The following is a 26295-nucleotide window of genomic DNA, read 5'->3' as shown; positions in this document are numbered from 1 at the left end:
AAGCGTGAACTTCATGTTGGGAGGTTTCAGGAAGAAGTCTGTTTGGGTTGAAGCTTGCTTAGTGCAGAAAAATGATTATCTGAATGGGGCAAACTAAATTGTATTGAATTTTCAGCAGTAAATATATCATTTTAATTTAGAGACTTCACAGGAAAGTAAGCTCATGGGATCAAGGCTGCATTTCATTATCTTTAGCTCTTGTGAATAAATAGAATTTTATTTACTGTAAACACACAAGTATTCCGTGTGATAACAAATTTATGGCAATATTCAACTATTTGAGAAACTCTTAAACACTCAATAGAATAATTTCTATGTCATGTCTAATACTATGACTATTATTTTCATAGTACTTATAATGTGTCAGGCACTGTGATGAATGTCTTATGCAAATGCTTTATTTAGTTCTTGGAACAACCCTATGAGTGAAACATCATGTTTGCTGTTTTATGGATGAGGATTGGAGGTTTCATAGAGATTTTGCAAGAGTTCTGCCTATCTACATAAAGAATCATATCATCTGCGTATAGTGAGAGCTTGACTTCTTCGTTTCCCATTTGGATTCCTCTGATTTCTTTTTCTTGTCTTATGGCCTCAGCGAGTACCTCTAGGACTATGTTGAATAGTAGTGGAGAATGATTCTTTATGTAGAAGAGCCAAGAGACTCAATACAGAGACTGCTAGAACTTGTACGAGAGTTTGGTAGAGTGGCAGGGTACAAAATTAATGAACAAAAATCAACAGCCATAGTGTATGCGAACAGCCCCAAGATGGAAAAAGACTTAACCAGCAAGATACCATTCAAAATAACAGAGAAAAGTATGAAATATCTGGGAATAAATCTAACCAAAAATGTAGAAGACTTATTTGAAGAAAACTACAATCTGCTTAAAAAAGAAATTGAACAAGACCTCAAAAGATGGAGTAATATCCCATGCTCCTGGATAGGTAAAATCAATATCATTAAAATGTCTATACTGCCAAAAGCAATATATACATTCAACGCAATCCCAATCAAATTGCCCAAAACATTCTTCACAGATCTGGAAACAATGATCCAAAGGTTCATCTGGAAGCACAAAAAACCACGGATAGCTAGAACTATCCTGAAGAACAGGAAGTTAGCAGGGGGAATCACAGTTCCGGACCTCTGGACATACTATAGGGCAGTGGTTATCAAAACAGCGTGGTACTGGCACAAAGATAGAGAGGAAGATCAATGGAGCAGAATAGAAACACCAGAAGGAAACCCACACAGATACAGCCAAATAATCTTTGACAAAAAGACAAACGACAACCCAGGCAAATGGGAAGGTCTGTTCAATAAATGCTGCTGGGACAACTGGTTGATAGCCTGCAGAAACAAAAAAATAGATCCACATCTCTCACCATACACTAAGATCAGATCTAAATGGATAACAGATCTAAACCTACATCCAGAAACCTTCAAACTTTTGGAAGAAAATGTTGGAAACACACTGCAACACTTAGGGGTAGGCCCTCACTTCCTAAAAAAGACTCCAGATGCAGTAGAAATCAAGACCAAAATAAACAATTGGGACCTCATCAAACTAAGAAGCTTCTGTACAGCTAGAGAAACAATCAACAAAGTAAAAAGGCAACCCACAGAATGGGAGAAGATCTTCGCACACGACATAGGTGATAGAGGGCTAATATCCAGAATATACAAAGAGCTACAAAACAACCAAAATGTCAAAACAAACAAGCCACTCAAGAAATGGGCACGGGAAATGGGCAGACACTTCACAAAGGAACAAACCCAAATGGCAAATAAACATATGAAAAAATGCTCAAGTTCCCTGGCAATAAGGGAAATCCAAATTAAAACATCAATGAGGTACCACCTAACGCCAGTAAGACTGGCCCACATGAATAAAAGCACCAACGACACTTGTTGGCGAGGTTGCGGGGAAAAGGGAACCCTACTCCACTGCTGGTGGGGCTGCAGGCTGGTACAGCCTCTATGGAAATCAGTATGGAGAATATTCAAACAACTCAAATTCAACATACCGTATGATCCAGCAATAGCACTCCTAGGAATATATCCAGAACACTTGTTCTATGAGAAACCAACATGTACTCCTATGTTCATAGCAGCACAATCAGTAATTGCAAAAACATGGAAACAACCAAAATGCCCATCAACAGAGGATTGGATAAGAAAGCTATGGTTCATCTACTCCATGGAATACTACTCAGCTATTAAAAAAAACAAAATGCAGTTCTTTGTGGCCAAATGGGCCAAACTGGAAACCATAATGCTAAGGGAAATGAGCCAATCCCAAAAGGTTAAATACCACATGTTTGCCTTAATTTAAGATGATATGATGTTATGTATAACATGTTATGTTTTGAATGTTATATGTTGTGTATAAACTAAAATTGAAGTATAGGTGAGGTGGTCACAGAAGGTGGCTGGGAACCCGCATTTACTTTTAACATATTGGTTACTCATTACTATGTCAATTAATTCCATAATGATGTAAATTTTTGCTGATGGTATGTTGGAGCTTTCAATTGACTGGGATGATACTCTGCTGGCTCTGTCATCAGACCAGAGAGGGTATACCTAAGAAACCGTTGAACTGGACGGGACAATAAGATGCTGGACTCTATGTTTGGTATACGCTTGCAATGGGGAAATCTCAACTGAACTTGAGCTGTGGTTATGCAATAAGGTGGAGGAATCCACCATGGTGGGAGGGTTTGGGGAGGGGTGGGGAGAACCCAAGTATCTATGTAACTGTGTCACATAATACAATGTAATTACTGAAGTTAAATAATAAATAATTAAAAAAAAAAAACAAAAAAAAAAACAAAAAAACAAACAAAAAAAAAAAAAAGAAAGCAAAAAAAAAAAAAAAAAAAAAGAGTTCTGCCTATCACTAAATGAGAGCCCAATTTATCCAATTTCTTAAACCAGAAATCTAGCACCTTGTTTACTTACTTATCCTGCATATAATTCATCATCAAGCCCTTCTTTGTCCTCTTTGCTTCACCTTTGTTTGATCACCACAACTTGCATTATTGGGACAGACTTCCCACCGTGTCGCCTCTGGTCATTACTTGGCTTCTCTTCAATTCATTTTCCACCTGCAGCACTAGCAATTTTTTGAAAGTAAACGGAATTGTAACTTGCCTAAAATCCTTCTGTGTCTTCCCAAAGCAAAGAAATGAAATCCACAGTCAGAACCATGTCCCGCATCATTGGCACTTTTGTACCCTCTTCGGCTTTGGACACAAACTGGTCTATCTTCTAGTCTTTGGGCCCCACACCATCTCACATGAAGATTTCAGAACAAATTCTGAATTCTGAATGAATTCTTCTTCTCTCTACATTCTCTCCATTGCCTTTTTTTTTTTTTAAAGATTTATTCATTTTTATTATAGCCAGATATACACAGAGGAGGAGAGACAGAGAGGAAGATCTTCCGTCCGATGATTCACTCCCCAAGTGAGCCGCAACGGGCTGATGCGCACCGATCTGAAGCGCGGGAACCTGGAACCTCTTCCGGGTCTCCCACGCGGGTGCAGGGTCCCAATGCATTGGGCCGTCCTCAACTGCTTTCCCAGGCCACAAGCAGGGAGCTGGATGGGAAGTGGAGCTGCCGGGATTAGAACCTGCGCCCATATGGGATCCCGGGGCTTTCAAGGCGAGGACTTTAGCCGCTAGACCACGCCGCCGGGCCCTCTCCATTGCCTTTTACCCAATTCCTTGTAGCCTCTGGTGTGTCAGTCTTAAATATTACACCCCCACACACAGGCCTTTTTTGCCTATGCATGTTTTTTTTTTTTCCATAAGCACACGTTCCACAAACTCTCTGAAGACCCTAAGTATGCACAGTTTTCATGACCTTTTTGTTACCAGGAAAGCTTGGTAAAGAAATTAAAAGGCCAGGAATTGGTTACAGAGAGAGAAAATTTTATTTGTAAAATGACCAGGTGAACGTAGAAACAAGAGTGAAGAAGAAAGCACCTTCTGGGAGAGAGCCGGGAGATGGGGTGCCTCTTGAGAGGAGAGAGGGAGAGACAACAAAGGTTTTTTTGGAAGGGTCTTGGGATTTTAAGTGTTCTCTGATCCCTCCCTGTCTGGGCAGAAACTTGCAGGGAGGATGTTCCACATTTGTGATCTCCCAACCAGTTAGGAAATTGCTGGGCAAATCTGTGCCACCCACTTGATTCTATGACCAAGACTTTAGCAGGCTTGGATGGTCTCACTTTTATAGTACTTATTTTTGTTATATATGTTACTCATATTTATATGTATATAACCCAATATACTTAGATGTAACTATGTATTGCTATTTGTGATGGTGATGGTTATGGTCTATAAAGAAAAATAAATTAACTCATATGGAGCCATTGCTCCTACAGAAATTACACTATTGGGTTCCTTTTGAATCCTCTGGTCACATTTTCCTTACTCAGTCAATATCTAAACTTACATTTTATTTTCTTTTTCTGTAGTGAGAACATTATTCTCTCAGATGGTTTCAAGTTTATATCATAGTTCCTTTAGCTCTAGTCACCACACTTAGTCTCCAAATTGTATTCATTATGCATAACTGAAACTGTATTCTTTGACCAGCATCTGCTCATGAACTCCATACCACTGAATTCATATTCATGAAGGCAAAGACTTTTACATGAAACCATATTACACATGTTTTAATATAATACACCCCATTTGATATTGTTGGTTAATTATCATTGAGGTCACAGACAACAGCTACACTAATTCAGGCTAAGATGATCTTAATATGTGTATTTTCTACGTAAGATACATCTCAGCCTTGTGCTTTGAACACTTGGTAACACTTCAGTACTATGCTTTGGACCATTGTAAACACCAAAATCACCTATAATACAGAGATTTTAAAGAATATGCACTAAGTGGACTGCCGGAAGGATTCTTCCTTGCGGTTTATGAGAGCTGAAACTAGACGACAGAGCATTGCCTTGCTTCACTTCACTCGAGAACTGCCCGTTGCAAAACTCAAAAATTTTCCTACTCTGTGTATGTTTTCAGATGATTATGGATGTATGACAAGTACTAATTTACTGATCTTTTGAATTACAAATAGATTTTAGTAAGTGAATTAGTACTAAGGAATCTGTGAATAATCTGTTCACTGTGCATGTGTACATTACATGTCTCATAATTGCTATCTTTAAAACTAAAGGAAATTTTGCAAAATTAAGAGACTGTACATTCTCACAAAGCTCCTAACATTTTTTTTAAATTTTTGTCGATTAAACAAGAGAGTATAAAAGCTTCATCTGGTAAGGAAGTGGGAAAATCTTGTTTAGTATGAGGCTAATTAGCAGCTCATTCTCCCAAAAGATCTTTTCAAATGTAACAAAAGCCTATTTTAGTAATGCTCATAGTGAACACTGATAAAACACATAGTTGCTTTACTATATCATTTATGTCTGAAAGGAAGACACTAACCTGTAGTTCTTCATATCCTGTATCATTGACTATTGCTCTGGACCTTGCCTCTGATGGGGAAGTGACCACTTTTCTTGACTGTGTAAATTCTCTGATTACACTATGATTGGCTATGTCGACCATCCCATAGATTTTTCTTTCTTTTTACATTTTATAATCTTTATTTTACAAAAGAAAAACATGTTCACCATAGAAAATTTTGCACATATAGGTAACCAAAAACAAAATCACTAAATGAGGTGCCCCTATCTAGCATGCAAGAGTAGCCACTGTTAATTTTATTTTAATGCTATTAATTTATTTGAGAGAGATAAAAGAAAGGGAGAGAAAATGAGAGAGAGAAAAAGGAGAGAGCACTGCCTTCCATTGGTTCACTGCCAAATGTCTGGTGAGCTGGACTCTTGATCCAGATCCTCTGTGTCAGTTGCAGAAACCCAAATACATGAAATAGCATTGCTGCCTCCCAGATTCTGCATTTAAATGGAGCTAAAATCAAGAACCAGAGTCAAGAATTGAACTTAGACATTCCTATGTGGGAGTCAGGCATTTTAATTGACGTATAACTGCTACTCTAAATGTCTGCTCTCATTGCTATTTTTAAGCACTCTTCTCTTTACTTTTTCCCCACGTCAACATGTGCTGGCTTGTGCGCACCTATCTTTTACTGAAAATGATTTAAGTCTGTGTTTTACTGTACATTTCTGGCACTTTCATTTTTTGGTCCTAGATAGTCATGTGATAGCTACACACTCAATGGGTGGAGTCAGAAGCAGGAACCTGTTCTTTTCCTCAGAATCTCTCATTCTAATTTTTTTTCTTTTTAGATTTATTTACTTTCATTGGAAAGACAAATTTAAAGAGAGAAAGAGAGACAGAGAGAAATATCTTCCACACACTGGTTCACTCCCCAGGTGGCAACAGTGGCCCCAGCTGAGCAAATCCAAAGCTTCTTAAACGTCTTCCACATGGTGCAGGATTCCAAGGCTTTGGGCCATTGCATACTACTTTCCCAGACCACAAGTAGGAAGCTGAATGGCAAGTGTAGCAGCCGGGACATGAACCAGTGCCTCTTTGGGATCTGGGCACGTACAAAGCGAGGCTTTAGCCACTTGCCATTATGCCAGGGCCCCTCATTCTATTTATTTTCTGGTCTGGTCTCGCTGACTCACTGGGGTATAAAGTTTGCCCCTAAGGGAGCCATGAATCTGGATTACCATTTCAAGTGAATTCTTACAGGAGGATAATATAAACAGTTTTCCTGGGCTGTGACAGTGAGTTTGTTTCTTCAACTGTATTTGTTTTTACTTCGATCCCTATGGCTTTGGATCTGGAGACACAAGTTCTATCATACTCTGAAAAGATGGGATAGGGACTAGTAAGCCACTAGGACAAGCAATTTCTTCCGGGGACCTCCACCAACAAGCCACTGACAGAATAATTTCAAGAACAGTGAGTCAGATAGTACCCATTTCCTGATCAAGGCCAGCTTTATGAACTTTCTGATTTCTAAATGTAAAAATCATTCAGTGAAAGCATTAATATGTTATTTTTGTTAGTGCTTTTGGAAAATTGATGAGGAGAGCAAGTATCCAATTTTAGGTTCTATTAGGTCATCCTTTTGGCCTACTCTAGTGACAATTTTACAAAAATCAATTACTAAGCCAGAATTGTTATGTAATTTAACAAAATTAGCTTCAGGTAAGTCTCATTTTGCTATCCTAATAAGGACCTAACCCACCGAAATGTCTTCTTGAAGTCTGCTGGAGATATTGATTACACATCAGGAAAGTGCTTAAACCATTTCATGAGTTTCTTGTCAAATCAGTTGCCTGGATGTACACATGATTAGAAAAACAAATGATGATTGATTAGCAAGTATTACGTTTAAATATAGAGGGTCTTCCCTAAAAGCCCTCTGTTAAATTGCATGGACATGCTGCCTTGATGAAATAGTACATCAATTTGTTTCTCATTATGATGCCTCACTCATATGTAACATGGAGAGGTCTGTTTACTTCTGTGCTATTCACCACCATGAGCTCCAGTGACCTGATTTATTTATGCTTCATCTACTTTCACTCTGACAATGGCAATTCATCATCTTAAAAAGACACAGAGAGGGGTAAGACTCCTGTTGATAATCTCTAATGATATTGCATATATTTACATTTTGTACATTTTTCCATAACATTATCTGATTTAGCCGACTTGAAAAGCACAGAGTAGGAGCTACTGATACCACTTTGATCACTTTACATAATGAAAATTAATGTTTAGAGGATTAAATGGCCTAAGATATTATAGCTGGTAAGTTTAAATCTACAATTTATTTCTGCAATAGTATGTTTTCCCTGTGTTATATTCCATCTTTTTATTTTTGAGACTAAGGACGAAGAAAATTTTTGAGTGTTGAGAAAAGCTAAAATTTCACCAAAAGACCTAATCTTCTATATTCTTAAGGGTAAGATAATTATTATGTAATATGCCACGGAATCTGTTACTTAAACATTCAAATCCCAAGATAAAAAGATAAAATACTAAAAGTGTACATGTATTATTATTTTAGTAATAACGCATGAGCATCTATGACTGAAATGACCCTCCCTCACACTAAAATAATTGTAAATATGCTGTAAAATTATGGATTCTATCCAGTCAAAACACAGAAATACTGAGTTAATTGTCAAGAGTATCCACAAACATTGAAGTATAGAATTGGTTAATGCAGTGATAAGAAACTCCTGAATTTTACTTCTATGGTACATATGTAGTGGAGAAGTTTATATAGTAGTAACTGGAGAAACAGGTAAAAGAAAGGTTATATTAGCAGCTCTCAATTGTATAAAGCTCTCAGGTTATATAAAGGGATGCTGTTAGATGCTCAGTTTACAACAAATTTCATTTCAACCTGCTGCAATCATGCCAAGTGCCCTATACAGCTAATAAATTGCATCTGGACTGCTTTTTGCAAATTCAAAATAATGATGTATTTATTTTTTTTACCACTGCAGCTAGTTTAAGAGACAAAATTAGATGTCAGTGTTTGATCTATGGGTATTTTCATCTGAGTTTCACAAATGAAATGTTTAGATTTAAAAAAAAAAAAGAAGAAGACTTTTGGAAGACCTTGCTATACTCTGTGATCCACTATCTATGCAGGATCATCGCTGATTAAACCTAAGCCAAGAAAATTCAATTAAACATTTGAATAGTATGGGTTCTAACTCAATGTTATGTGCTAGCTTGAAAGGCAGATTATGTGGTGCTGAGAAAGTCATCTTCATATATCCTCTGTGTAAGCACCACACCGGAGTTGCTAAACAGCAGTGAGAAGCAGAACAAAGGCAAAGTGAAATTTCTCTTGGACCAGTTCACAGTTTTCCTGTTTGAACTGCTCAACTTCTTGCGTTTATCTTTTCTTTGATTAAAATAGCCCTATATTACTTAGGGGATGAATGCGAAAGCCTATTTAATGAGCCTCTATTTGTTCCTAATTACGACAATAAAAATTGATTCCCCCAAAAGTAGCTGGGGCAGGTGTTTTGGTGAAGCCACTACTTGTTATACCAAAATTCTGTATTAAAGTACCTTCTTTACCTTCCCCTTCTTCTCTTTCCTCTTCCCTTTTCCCTCCCCCTTCTTCTTCTTCTTCTCTTGAAAGGCCAAATTACAAAGAGAGAAAGAGAAATATACCATCTGCCAGTTCACTTCCAAATGGCTGCAATGGCCAAAGTTGGGTTGGTCTGAAGCCAAGAGCCAGAATTCTAGGTATCCCATGCGAGCACCAAGGTCTAAGGACTTGAACCCTTCTCCATTCTGCCTCCCCAGGTCATTAGCAGGCACCTGGATCACAAGTGGAGCTGCACTTGAACCCACAGGGTATGCTGGGGCTGTGGGAGGAGGCTTAGCCTACTACACCATGGGGCAAGCCCTCTGTTCCTCTGCTTCTGATAGTGCTTCCTACTAATGTGCCTAGGAGGTTGTAATTGATAGTGCTCCTGGCTCCAGGCTCTAGCCTGTCCCAGTCATGTCTTTTGGTGAGTGACCTTACAGATAGAAGCTGTCTCTTCTCTCTCTCTCTCTCTCTCTCTCTCTCTCTCTCTCTCTCTCTCTCTCTCTCTCTCTCTCTCCCTCCCTCCCTGCCTCCCTCCTCTCTCTCTCTCTCTCTCTCTCGTGTGTGTGTGTGTGTGTGTGTGTGTGTGTGTGTGTGTGTGTGTTTTCATCTGTCTTTAAAATACATTAATAAAGCTGGGGGAAAATTTTAAAAGAAGTAGTAGAAAATCTCTGCTGAGGGAATTCTAGTTATACAACTTTAGCTTGTGAATCTGTAGCATTGGATTGAGAGTTGCCCATCCTACCAAAAAATCACGTTTATTCTTTCAGAAGGGCTTGAGCAGCATGGGTATATGTCATAGCCTGTGTTAATTATAAATTTGCACAGAGCTTTCTACCTGGAAGGGAGCCTCAGCTCTCATGTTTTGACAGAGAACCCAGAAGCGTCTGGGTTAACTCCTTCCTTCCAAGGCTTGGGCATTCCTGGCTCAGACGCCTCACTTTTCTCCACAAGACCCTTCTCTTGAGAGAAGCGTCTTTTGCATTTTCTTCCTTTGTAAAGGGTTAAAATGTTCTGCTGCCCAAACAACCTCCAGCTAACTTTCTATATTTAGTTAAAATCTGTTTAGTTGCATACAACAAAATGCATGATAACAGTGACTTAAATGTATGAGAATGCATTTTATCCCTCGTAAAATATGTTTCAAGACATGCAACTCAGGGAGACTCCAAAGGTACCCATTCTCCCATTCTTAGAACCTGATTTTCACCCACAATTTCTCCCTAATTGTCCCATATGGTGTTTAGAATGCCATCAATCAAATATGAATTCCAGGAAGCATGGTATGGAAAGAGTAAAGGGGTAAAGTGGAATACCCCGGCAATCTGTCTTCCTCATCTATTGCTGTTGTTTACATTGCCCTATTCATGGCTCAGTTAAATGATCACTTTAATATCCAGGAAATCTGGTAAATGTATTGATCTGTCTCTGTACATCACCACCTTCAATAAAACTGTAGGTGTATTGTTAGCAAAGAAAGGGTAAATGGATGTTGGGATGACATTGAAGTTATATGTCATATCTTCTAGAATTTCTGTCTCCAGTGTCTTTGTCAAAGCTACCTTTAGTGGGTATCTTAGCATAGTCTCATCATCATTTGGCATTCCAAACCATAAGGGCTAAAGAGATGCCTTGTAAGTGATCTATTCCTGTTGCAACATCTCTCTCCACTCTAGATCTGAAATTGTGCTGTTTCTGGGCTCCACTCCCCATCAGCTTGACTCCTTTTGTCTTCTCTTATTAGATGTTTTCCCGCGGTACATATTAACACCAGCAACACTAAAACAGATACCCCAGATATGCTCTCCTTGTGATAAAAAAGATTTTGTATGTGATTATAGAATTGTCAGCAGGAGAGACTCATAATTTAGTGGTAAGATGATCGCTACACTCATTGGAAGATTGTCTTCAGATAGTAATAATAATAACAATAATAAACCACCTAGGTTTTTTTTTATGAGTAAGTGAATTAAAACATATACAAAGTACTTCGGACACTGGAAAAACAAGTACCCTATGAATGCTTATTATTATTATTCATTATTAGTATAATTTTTATCACCATATGGCTTTTTTTCCTCCTGAGAATTAGTTCATGAGTAGCTAAGAAAAAGATGTTCTTGGAACAAAATTAATCCCAGGAGAATCACTAATGGGTGTAGATGACAAGACAGAAACATGGTGCCCAGGGAACCACTGTTCCAGTGGCTTGTACAGTCCATAGTTTATCAAGTTGCTTAGTTGGTAAAGCAGTGCCTTATAGCAACTGTGGTTCCTGAGAGAAGAGTTTTTCATTTGCAGGGGACCTTCTGAACCATGGTTAGTGGTTAGGTGGCTAAAATGATGCTTAGAAAAGAAATGGTGCACTAAGTCAGGAGGGAGTTGTGCTAAGCTAGCTTCTTCACAAGTTTGCAGAGATCCACTCCTGGTAAATTGGTATCAGATGTCTCTAGATGTAGATTTTGCCCAGCTGACTGGATTTTCTAGCTACATTTCAATAATTCATACATCCTTTGGTGAGTTGCATGGAAATTTAATGTTCTAAATTAAGTGGGGGAAGAGAACAAGAATGTGTTAATTATATGCAACAGTGAACCAAGTGTAAAAGCTAAAGTCTATAAAGATATTCTTTGAAACAGAATAAAAAGCTTATTTAAGACCTAACAGGAAACCAAGAAAAGGATTAGATTTCTTAGTACCTGAAAAACCTGCAGCACCATTGGGGTAGGAACTGTTCTTGGAACACTGTTAACTTGGACGTTACTTAGAGGCTGCTGTGACCTGGGTAGTGATTATAATTAGAGCCTGATTTAAGAATCTTTTTTATCTGATATGGCTCAAAATGTGTGTGAAAATGTCTTAGGATTGACATTTGGAAAGAATCAGAGTGACTTTCTATGTTCTGAGTAAATCACTTCCAATGAACAGTGAAAATTAGAGAAAAGGACAAGGGTAAATGATTTAAAGGAACTGAGGATCCTAGTTGAAAAAGAATCATGTAATTCTATCAGAATGATTCATATTGACATGCTACAAAGGCACAGTCACCTGAAAATCACCTTTGCAACAAGTCTAGGAGAAAGAAATTGCAAAGCTTACGGGGCCTGAAATTCATATTAGGCACCTCTTTGGATTTTCAGTACTGGTAGATTGCTTGAAAGCATACAAAAGTAGACCATTGAGTATGATTTTCCATTTCCCATGGCTGGAAAAATTATAGTGTGTTTCACATGAAGATTACCAATGCTATGGCTTTTTAGTTGAAGGGAAAGAGGGTCAAGATTATGAAGGAAGAAGAACATGGAATTGGCATTCAGGAAATTAGCTTGTTGCTTTCAAGTGTATCTGCCTTGCTCTCAATCTGTCAGGTCTGCCTGCGTCTTCCCCCATATCCTGCAGCAGAAAATGAGAATCATTTCTAACATCGACCATCTATTCAAATCAAATAAAGGTTCCGTATATGTAGTGCTGTGCATATTTTATAGTGTTTCAAATTAATAATAATTTGAGGTATTTGCAAATTTGCAGTAGTCTAGATGGCAGATTATGGATCTAAAGCACACAATAAATATAGTTAAAGTTAGCATTGTTTGTTGATCAGCCAGTAATTTGTTGTTTCCTTGTCAGTAATCAAGTTTTTGCATAATTCATAAACAGGGTTTTGGGAGTGGGATAGATTTTTAAGTAACTGCTGTCTATCTACTGGCAGGGTAAGACGTAAAAAGATACAAATAGTATCAGTAAACTTCATTTGGATTCTAAAACTTGGTTGAAGGCACTGAAATGACTCTTTCCAAAGAGAGGAGAACATTTCGGGAGCAGACAAGCAAAGGCTTGCTGGTTTACAGTTTGATGCAGGTGGACGAACTTTGGCAGAGGTGCGAGTAGAGGAAAGAAGTTGTGGGACAGATCTGATGAGCCACATGGGCAAAGAACCAAAAGCTTATCCTGAAGTGACACTTGAGAGTATCTGTTTCCTCCATGTCAGTTTCAGAACCTGCATGACGATAAAAACAAGGATTATTTGAGATAAAATTCCAGGCAATGTAAATTTGTTTATGGTCAACATTAGCCTGATGATTTTGGTCTGACCTAGGTTGTGTATTATCTTGATGCCATCTCGTTAAGGGTTTCAACCTTTCTGGGTCTGGGCTTTTCAAAGTCCCTTTTCTTGGAACCTTGATCCTGCCCAGTTACCACTTGACAAAACATGGGAGCCTGTTTAAAGTCTCTAGGGAAGGAAAGACCAGTAAAAGTGCTTTGTTGTTTTCATGTGTTGTCACAAATGCCTATACTGGGAGTCCAAGGGTGTATCGGGACTGATGGGTGTAGAAGATATGATCATGAGAAGTAATAGCACACAACTCATTTCTTGGGTAGCATTTAGAGTTGCATGAGCACAGAGATCACTCGAAGCAGGAGACCATGCAAAGGGTTTGAAAGGAAGGGGGAGGAACCGTCCTTCTGAAGGGAAGAGGCCAAGGAAATTCCCAGCACCTGAGCCATCAGAAAGGATACACACCTAGGAGATTCATGCAGTACTGCCACAGGAACCTCTGGGTCAGAGAGCTCCAGGGGGCCATGATAGCACAAAATCTGCTATAACCACAAAGCTTGATCTTGTGGACAAATAACAGCTGTCAGGTAAGGTTTCACACAATATGCAAAGCAGGCAGCTCTGAACAGCTAAAATCTGCTGGCTTGGGCTATTTTTAACGCAATTGGATGTGTCGAAATTCAAGTTTGGTTCTGGCAGGCGTTTGTGCTTCTGGGTCTCAGTCTGAGGTGAAGGAATAAATAACCCAGCCGACACTGAGGCCATTTCTGCCTCATTTATATAACACCTAGGACAAAAGCTTTCTCTAAAAATTCAAATACAAAAGAAAGCAAGCAAAAAATACTTGTATCTTTCAGTTCATGGAGGAGTACTATTTCAATCTGTAACCATATCTGTGCCTCTATTAGAATACATAAGATGCATGCAACATTGTATAGTATAGGCCTTCATCATAATTTAGAATTTTTCCAAAGATTTACTTTTAGCATGCTTGTTAGTATATACTGAAAACACTACATATACTATATGTAGTTTATACATTGTATACATATAGTTTATGTATAGCATTTTAATATAAACTATTTTAATATATGTTTTTAATGTAAATATACTTTTACTCACTTTTCATTAATATCAATTACTGATACATATATAGTGTTTTAATGTAAATATATATACTTGTACCCATTTTTCACTAATATCAATTATTAATCTTATGCATATTTTTCCAGTTTCCATAGTTTTCTGGAAGTAGGGTTGCTGAGTTAAAGTGTGTGCACATTTAATATTTTTGACACCAATTTCCATATTGCATTCCAGACTTTATCAATTTACACTTTCATGTGTATTCATGAATTTGAGATTAAGTTAGGAGGAACTGTAAGAAAGCTAAGACATGAAATGAACTCAAGCATGTGAAAGTTGCTATTAATGAAACTTTGCTCTTAAAATTTTGTTTAACCATGGTAATCACACAAGGGCATAAATCTTCTATCTCTTCACTCTTAGCAGATAATATACTTTAGCTGATCAGAGAAAGAAAGAAGATCCTTCACAAAATTCGTGAAAATGGAATTGAAAGATAAGTTTATTTTGGCAATAAAAAAGATGCTTGATATCTACGTATAGGTTTTTAATAGTATGTATTTTTCCCTAAATTTTTGGAGACTCTGTATGCATGGCTTCCAAAATCTTTTGCACCAAGATTAATGTACTTTTTACTTCCATTTCCGTTAACTCCGAAATATCCTTGTGGAAGTAAACAAGAGAGAATGAAGTCTTTCAGCTTTCAACCTTATTTCCACTCTGTTTACTAGATTAGAGGAAGAGATATTTCCCTTTCTGAAGTTCTTGGTCTCACTCTGTTTCAGAGGTTTGTCTCTCTTTTTCTTTCTCTCTCTCCCTACCTCTCCTTCTCCATTCTCCCCTTTCAAATTCTTCTCTTTCCAAAACATCTTGCTTTTATAAGCAGCCTCCTCAACTGTGCCTTTTCTTCCAGTGCTCATGTAGGGCGAAAGAATGTGCCAAGGCTAAAGCCCATGAAAGTGCTACACAGTCGCTTAACAAAGCGTTCCCAGGGCTCTTAGATGCTTCGTTCTGCTTCTGTGAAATAGAGACATGATGAGTTCTGTGAGATCATTCAGTCTTTTCCTTAAAAAAAAAAAAAAAAGTGTATTCCTTGCATAGACTCCCTGCTGCAATGGAAGAGACTTCCTTCGTTACCTCAAAACTTGCCCTTCTTTCAGCTTGTGGAGATTCACAGAAATCTTCCTGGGTGACATAGTTCTCTGTGGCCTGGCAAGGAAACAAATTCACTCTTATTTTGTCATGACAGGCTTTATGTTATTCTTTGACACCTGCCTGCCTTCATGTCATCACAACACTCAAGTGTGTTTTATATGTTCCGCCTCTGCTTTCAAACACCCACTTATTCTTTAACTCACTGAAATATGTTTTTTACTTTGACCAAAATGACCGAAGCTATTTTGGTAAACAAAAAGCTGCCTCCTAATTTTCAAAGCCAATGGCTTAAAAAAAAATTTTTTTTTTTTACTTTGTATCTTGTTTTTGCTGTAGAATTTGACTGTGTCTGTCCTGAAATGTTTCCTACTCCTGGTTTCCTCTGCTCTGTTTCCTCATTTTCCTTCTATTTTTCTGATTTATCCCTCTGAATCATTTTCCCCCTTTATTTCTTTTTCTAAGCTCACCGTGTAAGCATTATTTTTCCTCAAGGCCTCTGTGTTAGTTTTTGCTAGGTAATGAACCACTTCAAAGCTTAGCATTGTAGAATAGCACAGGTTTATTCTACTTTCAGATATTCAGGTGGACTCATATCATCTGGATATTGTTCAACTGGGTTTAGTTCCAAATGCAGGTTTTCTCCCAGGCTAATCCAAATCTCTCTCATCCTCTTTTGATCAGTAGGCTGGATGATATATATATATATATATATATATATATATATATATATATATCTCCAAAAGTGCCAAGAGGGTAAGCCTACATATGCAAACACAGTACATACACATGCATTCCAAGCTTCTCCTTAAACTAAATCTATAAACATCTTTACTAAATAAATAGCACAAATTCCTCAATGAATAGATGAACCTAGATGAACTGTTTTTCTCTTGAAATTATGACCTGGAGTGGATGTGTAATGTTTCTACCGGTTAGTGAGAAATTGAGAACAAAAACATAATCAGTCAAACACAAGTCAGTTTATGTCAGGCCCATCTGAGTTTAGCTACCCCTGTGGTCTTCTGTGCTGAGACTTTTCTTCATTACTGCAAAATTGCAGAGAAAAAGCAGCATTCAGCTTCTCTGATGCCATACTCTTTTCTTACTGTACATGTGCCTCAAGTTTTGTGTCAGTGGCATTCTCTCAAAAGGTTCTTCTCAATCATGCTACTTAAGTTAAATTACCTTTTTATATGTCCCTATATTTTTATAGTTATTCTCGTTTGTACTTACAATGTTTCTAGCAGAACGATTTTATTTTGTTCTTAATTATTTGGTGTTTTCTATTTCCCTAGGTTTTACGTTTCTTAATGAGAAGAACATCTTTGTTGTGTGAGTTCTTACATTTTTAGTGCTTATTTGCCTTTAATATAAGAGATGAGGAACGGGTGATATGAACTCAATCTATGTGCTTTGTTTGGGTAATGACATCCATTCATGACTCCAACTTCCACCAAACCTAAATCTAGAATATCAGAATCTTTTCTAGGCTCTCATCAGTGTTTCCAAGTGGATATTGCATGACTGCTTCACACTGTGCATATTTAAAAGTCAAATCTTTATTCTCAATTCTGCTAGTGAAAATGTCACGATTCACCTGACAGCCTGAGATGCTTAATTTTATGTTAACTTGATTGTGTTGTAGGGTGCTGAGAATTTTGGCAAAACATCATTCTGAATGTGTCTATGAGAATGTTCCTTGGTGAGATTAACATTTCAATCAATAGACTGAATAAAGCAGATTGCCCTCCCAGTGTAGAAGGACCTCCTCCAATGTGTTGAAAGCCTGATACAATAACAGACTGAGCAAAGGAGAATTCACTCTGTCAACCTCACAGTCTTTGAGCTAGAGCACCAGTCCTCCCCTGCCTTTGGACTTGTACTTGGATCATTATCAAAAACATCACTCTTCCTGTGTTTTTCAGATTTTGTATTTAGAGTAGAACTATCCCGTCAGATCTACACATTGGGACTTCCCAGCTCCCATAGCCTTGTGAACTATTTCCCTTCTCTCTCTCTCTCTCTCTCTCTCTCTCTCTCTCTCTCTCTTTCTCTCTCTGTCTCCTCTCTCTCCCCCTTCTCTCTCCCTCTGTTGCTCCATCGATGGCTCTGTTTCTTTAAAGAGCTCAAACTACCCAAGTTAAAACATTGGAAACTATCTCCAACCCTAGGCTTCCCTGATCCTTTGCACCAAATTTGTCTCTGAAATCTGCTGTTGTTTTTACTTCTGAAATATCTTTTTAGTTGGCACCCTGATTTTCTTCTCTATTATGAATAATATTGGCACTAAAAAGTATAAAAATACTGTTAAGAAGCAAAGGAAGTCCAAGACTGGAGAGAACAATCTAAGAAAACACCTGGCAGTTCTAAATGTGCTCCAAATTTCCTGACCAGGATGAGTCATATCCTAGAGTGAAGAACACATACAAATGACACCCACATGCAGGATTGCTGAGGAAATGTAAAAGAACACATGATAAAGTAAGAGTTGAAAGTCAGAGATGGGGATCATGCAGTTTCTAAGCATGATAACACAGGACTTAAGCTACAGTGTCCCAGTCCACACTGGGCACAGGACAGATTTGCAAAGATTGTATATAAGAGATTGTCCGTATCTCAGCTTGTGAGCTTTCACGAAGATGTAGACAATATGACATTGCCCAGGAGTGATGATATAGAAATCATGTAAAATAGCCTAGTGGCTAAATTCTTACCTTGCAAGTGCCGGGATCCCATGTAGGCGACAGTCTGTGTCCTGGCTGCTCAGTCCCATCTAGCACCCTGCTTGTGGCCTAGGAAAACAGATGATCCAAAGCCTTGGGACCCTCCTGGTTCCTGGCTTTGGATTGACTCAACTCCGGCAGATGGAGATCTTTCTTTCTCTATATATATCCTTCTCTTTGTAAAAATCTGACTTTCCAATAAAAATAAATGAATCTTAAAAGAATGGTTTTTTTCTTGCTAAAATATACAGTATGGAATGTGAGTACATTTGCACTTTGACATTATTTGTCTATATCAAGGCAAGGTTGAAGGACTAGATAGTGATGACACCTTTTCCTCTAGTTTGACAAAATTAACAACCATCACAATATGACACAGTCACAATGTTTGCATAGATTCTGGATGAAATCTATCATTTTATGATGAATAGATATTTTATTTAAGCAATAAATGTCTTTATAATGTGCAAATACATTAAGAGTAAAAATGTTGTGTTAAAGCAGTATCCTAAGGAAGACGTTGTTGCATATGGGACTGAGCTGTTATTCAGGACACCATACAGCCCATATTTAGTGCCAGTTCAAGTTCCGACAGCTTTTCACTTTGAATTTCACTTCCTTTTCATGCAACCTAGAAGGCAGCAGGTGACAGCTCAATTATTTGCATCTCAGCTATCCATGCGGGAGACTCCGCTGGTGTTCAGGCTTCTTGGCATTAACTTGGGCCAGTCCTGGCTGTTACGGGCATTTGAGGAGTGAACAATAGATAGAAATTTCTCTCTATTTCTCTCTTCTCTTTCTCTTTTCCAAAAGAGTTGAAAAAAATCAATATATAAAAATGATACCCTTAGAAATATAGACATTAGGGATGTCAGCATGCCTGCGTATATATAATCAGTGTGTGATGGTGGGGGATTATAAATGCAATATGCTTCATGCTCTTTTAATGTTTAGTATACATTAAAATGTCTTCCTGAACTGGAAACCAAATCATCCTTTTTTCTTTTTTTAAGATTTATTTATTTTTATTGGAAAGGCGGATATACAGAGGAGGAGAGACAGAGAGGAAGATCTTCCGTCTGATGGTTTATTCCCCAAGTGACCGCAACAGCCAGAGCTGAACCGATCTGAAGCTAGGAGCCAGGAGCTCTTCTGGCTCTTCCACACGGGTGCAGGGTCCCAAGGCTTTGGGCTGTCCTCGACTGCTTTCCCAGGCCACAAGCAGGGAGCTGGCTGGGAAGCGGGGCCGCCAGGATTAGAACCAACACCCATTTGGGATCCCAGTGTGCAAGGCGAGGACTTTAACCACTATGCTACCACGTTGGGCCCCAAATCATCCTTTATTAGTTAAGTAACATAACTACCAAAAGGAACGATGAGTACTAATTAGAAGGGGACACAAGGAAGAAGCTTTATAGTTATGAAAACAGCAGGTAAAAGTTTAGAAAAGGGGTTACAATCTGTTCTCTAGCATATCAATTATTTAGTCTGGGAGTCAAAAATTACTTTCAGAGACATCTCTAATATGTACAGATTAAGCTGTGACCTCAATTTGCGTTTTTGTTGTCAATAGACACAAATATGAATCATGACAGAAATGACATGTTGAGTGATGGCTCAAGAAAAAGGAATCTTAGGATCATCATGGTCGCATTGCATGCTAACTTGCTACGTGTGACACCAGTGTCCCATTACCTACTGCTATTTCAAGTCCTGGCTTCTTGGCTTCTGATTTCAGTTCCTGTAATATTCCTGGGAAAGCAGCAGAAGATGGTCCCAGTGCTTGGGCTCCTACCACTATTGTGGGAAACCTGGAGGGAGTTCCTTGATCCTGCTGCTTGGTTTCAGCCTGGTGCAACCCTGCCTCTTGTGTCTACTTGAGGAATGAGCCAGTGGATAGAAGGACTCTCCCCCTCTATCTCCCTCCCCCTGCCTCTTTTCCTATTTGTGACACTCTGCCTTTCAAATAAATAAGTAATCTTTTTATTTAATTTTTGAATATTTTATTTATTTTAATTTGAAAAGCAAGTTTATAGAGAGAAGGAGATACAGAAAAATCTTTCATCTTCTGGTTCATTCTCCAAGTAACCATAAAGGCAGGAGCTGAACCCTTCTGAAGCCAGGAGCCAGGAGCTTCTGGATCTCCCACATAGGTGCAGGGTTCCAAGGCTTTGGGGACGTCCTCTACTGCTTTTCTGGGCCAAAAGCATGGAACTGGATGAAAAATGGCACCAGGACACAAACCGGCACCTGTATGGAATCCTGGCACATATAAGGTGAGGTTTAGCCACTGAGGCATTACTCTGGGCCCATAAAAGTGATTACAAGTGTATTTTAAGAATCTAACAAGTCCCTACAGGCGTTGCTGGACTTTTTCCCCTGCCTTTTATGGTGTGTTCCTTTCTTCTTTCATGTATTAATTCATTCATGTGGCAACTATTTGTCAGGTGCATTCTACATTCAATCACCGTCCTAGGTAGTACCCTTGATCTTGGCCAAAAGGCTGAGAAGTGATTTCCTAGGTAGTAAATAAAAGGCTTTCTTTAAAACTTTACAAAACCTTGCCCTCCTAGAGTTTACTTTTGAGCAGGAAAACAAACCAGTCTGGTGATGGCCTCATTGAGGCCTTTATGGATCTTTGGAGAAAGAAAGTTTCAAGGAGAGGAAGCACCAGCTAAGGCCTTGGGATGGGATCATGTCTGGTACGGTGAGAAATACCAAGGAGGCCATCATTGCTGAATTAAGTAGTAAGACTAGAGCTCAGATAGCATGTACAACAGTATTATAGAGGGCCCGGTGGCGTGGCCTAGCGGCTGGAGTCCTCACCTTGAATGCATGGGATCCCATATGGGCACCGGTTCTAACCCCGGCAGCTCCACTTGCCACCCAGCTCCCTGCTTGTGGCCTGGGAAAGCAGTGGAGAACGGCCAAAGGCCTTGGGGCCCTGCACCCGCGTAGGAGACCTGGAAGAGGTTCCTGGTTCCCGGCTTCGGATTTGTGCAGCATCGGCCGTTGCAGTCACTTGGGGAGTGAATCATCGGACGGAAGCTCTTCCTCTCTGTCTCCTCCTGTCTGTATAGCTGATTTTTTAAAAAAGTACTATAGAGAAACAACATGCTTTCACAAGTATTCAAATAATCAACAAAATTAAAAATACATAAAATTAGGCATTATCTAGCAAATATTTATCAGAATATAGATTCAGAAAGTTAGGTTATATTCTGAAAAAAATTTTCTGAATTGTACAATCACATATTTTTAAAAAAATGTGTTATATTTTACTTGAAAGTCAAAGTTACAGAGAGGGAGAGAGAGAGTTCTTCCCTCTGCTGGTTCTCTCCTCAAATGACCACAATGGCCAGTATTAGGCTATTCCAATGCTGAGAGCCAGGAGCTTTTTTTTTTTTTTTTTTTTTTTTTTAATTGGAATAACAAGTACAGAGAGGAAACCGAGAGAAAGATTTTTCCATCTGCTGGTTCACTCTCCAAGTGACCACAGAACCGGAACTGAGCTGATTTGAAGCCAGAAGCCAGGCACCTTTTCCCAGTCTCCCAAGTGGGTGCAAGGGTCCCAAGGCTTTGGGACATTCTCTACTGCTTTCCCAGCCAAGCAGGGAGATAGGTGGGAAGTAGAGCCGCTAGGCAAGAACTGGCATCCATATGGAATCCCAGGACATGCAAGGTGAGGACTTAGCCACTGAGCCATCATGCTGGGCCCACCAAGAGCTGCTTTTGGTCTCATGCATAGGTGCAGCAGCCTAAAGACTTGTACCACCCTCTGCTGTTTTCCCAGAACACTTGCAGGGTGCTGGATAGAAGGTGAAGTACCCAGAACTCAAACTGTCAACCAAATGAAATCCTGGCAGCACAGGTTCAGGAATAGCTTGTTATATCTTTGTGTTGGGCCCTGTAATCACGTATTTTAAGTATTAGCCCTAGATCCTAGCACTGAAGAATTATGTCTCCCTGTTCTTAGACATCTTGGTGTCTTTTCTGACTATGCTAATGGGTCATTCTGTTTTCCTGATATATTTACCTAGAGACACTGTAGCTGTCCAACTAATGGCTTCCGTATTTCTTCAACATTTATTTCTGAGATTTACTTGTCTTTCAATGAATTGCATTGACCCTCTGGTAGACATTTAGTGGTGATATGGATAAAGTATAACCTTCAAAAAATGGCATACATAGTATCCTATAAAATGTATTTGGTTTCATATTATTTTTTTCTTCAGATTATTGGCATTTATATGTTTGGCTACCAACTGTGGATTGCATAGTCTCAATATTGCTTAACAATTTCCAGAAAATATTCTACTTTTTATTATGGTATTTTCTTACATCTTAACATAATTTTTACATTGCAAATATAGAAATCTCAAAAGTTTTACTTCAGTTGAAAATGGCCCTATCTATGCGTAGTTCCTCCCACTTACATGATAGGACAGTGACGTTGCAATTCTGAGATCTATCAAAGAAAAGCTCTCTTTTGTAATATGGATATGTATAATAAATGGCTGTGATTGCTTTAAATTTCTCCACTTGAATAAAATTAGGAAAGCAGTCTTTGGAAATTACTACCACTAGGTAAGCTGATTTTGAAAAATTATGGAAATGTGATCATTAAAACAAATAATAAATCCTTGAAAATTTATGAAAAATCATGGTAAAATTTGAGGTTACTCAGGATTGGTCATGGAAGCCATGGTTCTTCCAACAGTTGTACTATTAAAATGTGAATTGTATCTTCTTTGGGGTGAATGGCTAATTTCTCATAGTGTTTGCAGAAAGTCCTTCTTACCTTTAGATTTTGAGCATTGACCTGACACCTCCCTGTCATTGCTCAGTATCTGTGAACGGAGTCTGTGAGTTACAGTATCTGCTCTGCTAGATGATCTTTATGAACTGGTATTGTGTTTACTTTTTTCTCTGAGTAGACAAAAGTGTTGAATGCTTGTCTAAGAGAATGTAAACTCATTGAACTCTGGTTCTCTAGTAAAATCTTAACGTGCATGTAAAACAGCATTCTCAACAATTTTGTTCCACAAGAAGTCCATGTGGAAAACTGATTTGCATTAAAAGTACAAGCACTTCTTGGAAGATACTGAATTTAACTTTGTTTGATAAACTAACTGGTCTACATGTCATTGAAATTCTCAAAATCAAACAAGAAGAGTTATATATATATATAAAATCTTATATATATATCTCTTGTATATATATAATCTTAAAATATACAAACCCACTAAGATCTGTATATCTTACTGTGTTTAATGGCAGCTGCTTTTGAAGTAGTAAAAACTGTCTCAGATGTTCAAACTGTATCTGAGACAAATTATATTTATGCCTATCTGTCATTGTTACCACTAATTTGAAAATCAATGAAAAATAGTTAACCTGTGTAGCTCAGTATAATTCTGGAAGTTTTTCAAATTATTTGCCTTGTGCATCAAGTAGTTTACTAAATTTCATGGGTTTATTTTCCCGAGATGTCTATATATAGTACTTGCAATCATCTGTTGGAATGACAAGAAGATGCTTATACATGGTGGTGAAGTGAACAACAGTTCTGTGGCCGTTACATTAATGTCTATATTCACACAAATTTCAAATATAAATAAGGATGTTTTTACAAAAAAAGTAATATGTATTAGGAAAATTGACATTTTCAGATTTGATCATTATTTATAACCCTCGTCTGCACTCTTGAGCAGCACAGATTTTTCTATTTAATACTTGTTGAATTTGTTATATAGTGAGTGGGTAGTTAAGTTTATGATTATAACATAGGTTGAAAGGATGTCATTGTCAAAATCAAGAGACAAATAGGGTGAAGGAGTGAGAGTGGACTCAATCAAGGGATGGTGCAGTTGTGCGGGGGAGGTATCATTGTGCTCTTAAATCTATATACTATAGATCTAAAACAGTTTTCTAAATTTGCTAGAAAAACTAATCTTCTGATGTTTGCATATAGTTGCTTGTAATGGTTCCTGATGATTTTCTGTATTTCCAAAGTATCTGTTGTTATATCTCCTTTCTTGTCTTTGGTACTATTGATGCATATCTTCTCCCTCCCTTTTTTGATTAGTTGTGCTAGTGGGGAGTCTATTTGCTTAATTTTCTCAAAATCAGCTCTTTGATTCATTGATCTTACGCATAGTTCTTTTGGTCTCTATTTGGTTTATTTCCTCCCTTATTTTTATGATTTCTTTTTTCCTGCTAATCTTAGGATTGCTTTGCTGTTGTTGTGCTAGCTTCTTCAACTGTAAGGTTAGCTGATTTACTTGATGCTTTTCTAGTTTCTTGACATAAGCACTGATTGAGATGAACTTTCCTCTTATCACCGCCTTAATTGTGTCTCATAAGTTTTAATATGTTGTGTTGATGCCTTCATTTGTTTCAAGCAATTTTCTAATTTCCCCTTTGATTTCCTCTAACCCATTGCTCATGTAATGGCATATAATTCAGTCTCCGTGTGTTTGAAATTCCTCCTTGGTGTTTTGATTTCTTGGTTTCTAGCTTCACTCCATGATGGTCTGAGAATATGCATGATATAATTTGGATTTTTAAAAATTTGCTAAGGCTTGTTTTGTGGCCTATTGCATAGTCGATTCTGGAGAAGGTTCCATGTACTGATAAAAAAAAAGTATATTCTCTGTCTGTAGGATCTAAGTTTTCATTACTTTAGAGAAATTAATCACAATGATTTCTCTTCCTATTTTTTCTGATACAGGATGACAAATAGGTATTGACTGAGCCATAGACAAATAAAAGTGAGAGAAAGATAATTACTTTCCCAGTTTGCAAATAGTTAATGACATGTGAATTATGCTTGATACATCGCAATTCAATTGGTCTTTGTGAAAGAAAGAAAATCACCCATCTAATGATGCTGAGTGTAGCTAACAAACAGAAAAATATTGGATGGATTTTTAAAAATCACATGTTAGTTATCAGAAAATCCCATTAAAATAAAGTAGGTAGTTGGATATCGTAGGATTTTAGGTCAAAGTCTATTTTGGCATTGGGATCTGTGTGATCTTAGGTCCAGTACTTGTGTTAAACTTTTATAATACTGCATAAAAAGCAATAAAAATGTTGGATGACTGACTCACAATCAGAAGTCTTAAAAAAAAACACATTGCCTTAGTGAGAATTCTCAACTTGAAAGCAGTAGTAGAGTTTTATCCATATTTAGACTTTGCATGCATTTCTTTCTAAAATGTCCAATTAAGCTTTTACTTTTAAAGGAAAACTGCCATCTTTGAGACTGAATTATGGTGAGTTAACAAATAAGAGGTTTTTTTTGTTTTTTTGTTTGTTTGTTTTGGTTTGTTTTGTTTTTTGTTTTTTCTGGAAGATCCTATTCAGTGTGGTATGGATGAAAGGTGCACATTTAGCATCACCAGAATTCCACCTTCCACCTACTATACCTAATTCTCAGCGTATTTGTAAAATGAATTCTAGTATTTGTATTTAATAATCCCTTATAATGTATTAGGATCAGCTCTAAGTTTCAGAAATATGCTGAAGTCAATTTTAATTTATGAAAATCTGATTTTATTGGACCATCCTACTTAATAGTAACTCTTTTTTAGCTATTGGTCTCAGAACATGCTCTCTCAAGCAGGTTGGGGGGAGACTGAGACAGACAGAAAGAGAAAATGAAATCTTCCATCCACAGGTTTCCTTGCAAATAAGACTGCAACTATTGGGTTGGGCCAGGCCAATGCCAGAAAACAGGAGCTTCATCCAGATCTGCGACCTGGGTGACAGGGGCCCTCGCACTTGGGGCGTCTTCTGGTGTATTAAGTAAGGAGCTGGATCACAGGTGGGGCAGCTGGGACTCCAACCAACACTTATGTGGTATGCCAGCATTTCAGGCAACAGCTTAAACCGCTGTGCTACAACACCAGCCCCCTATATCATGCATTCTAATGGATGTGGACATGGTTTTCCACCTTCCAAAGAAAATACATGTGCTGCTTCTTGAATTTTATGCAACAAGCCCAACATGATTAATATTATTTGAGCACTCACATTAGTCCTCTTCTGAAGCTTCTCCAAGTTTATTTTTTTATTTTTAAAATTTTTATAATTTTTAATTTTAGATGATATTAATGTAGTTGATCAGAGTCGGATGGATCAAGGATTAAGGAAAAGTGGGTGTGATCATTGTTTACAAATT

General features: G+C 38.0%; 1 long non-coding RNA gene across 1 annotated transcript in view; it reads left to right on the top strand.

Moving 5' to 3' along the window:
- The window catches only part of LOC131480468 (uncharacterized), an 82012-nt gene that overhangs the window by 20269 nt on the left and 35448 nt on the right, over positions 1 to 26295 (top strand). The window lies entirely within an intron of this gene.

The sequence above is a fragment of the Ochotona princeps genome, chromosome 6, assembly GCF_030435755.1.
Source record: "Ochotona princeps isolate mOchPri1 chromosome 6, mOchPri1.hap1, whole genome shotgun sequence".
Lineage (NCBI taxonomy): Eukaryota > Metazoa > Chordata > Mammalia > Lagomorpha > Ochotonidae > Ochotona > Ochotona princeps.
The sequence above is the reverse complement of the archived record's forward strand: the minus strand, read 5'-3'. Positions and strand labels throughout refer to the sequence as shown.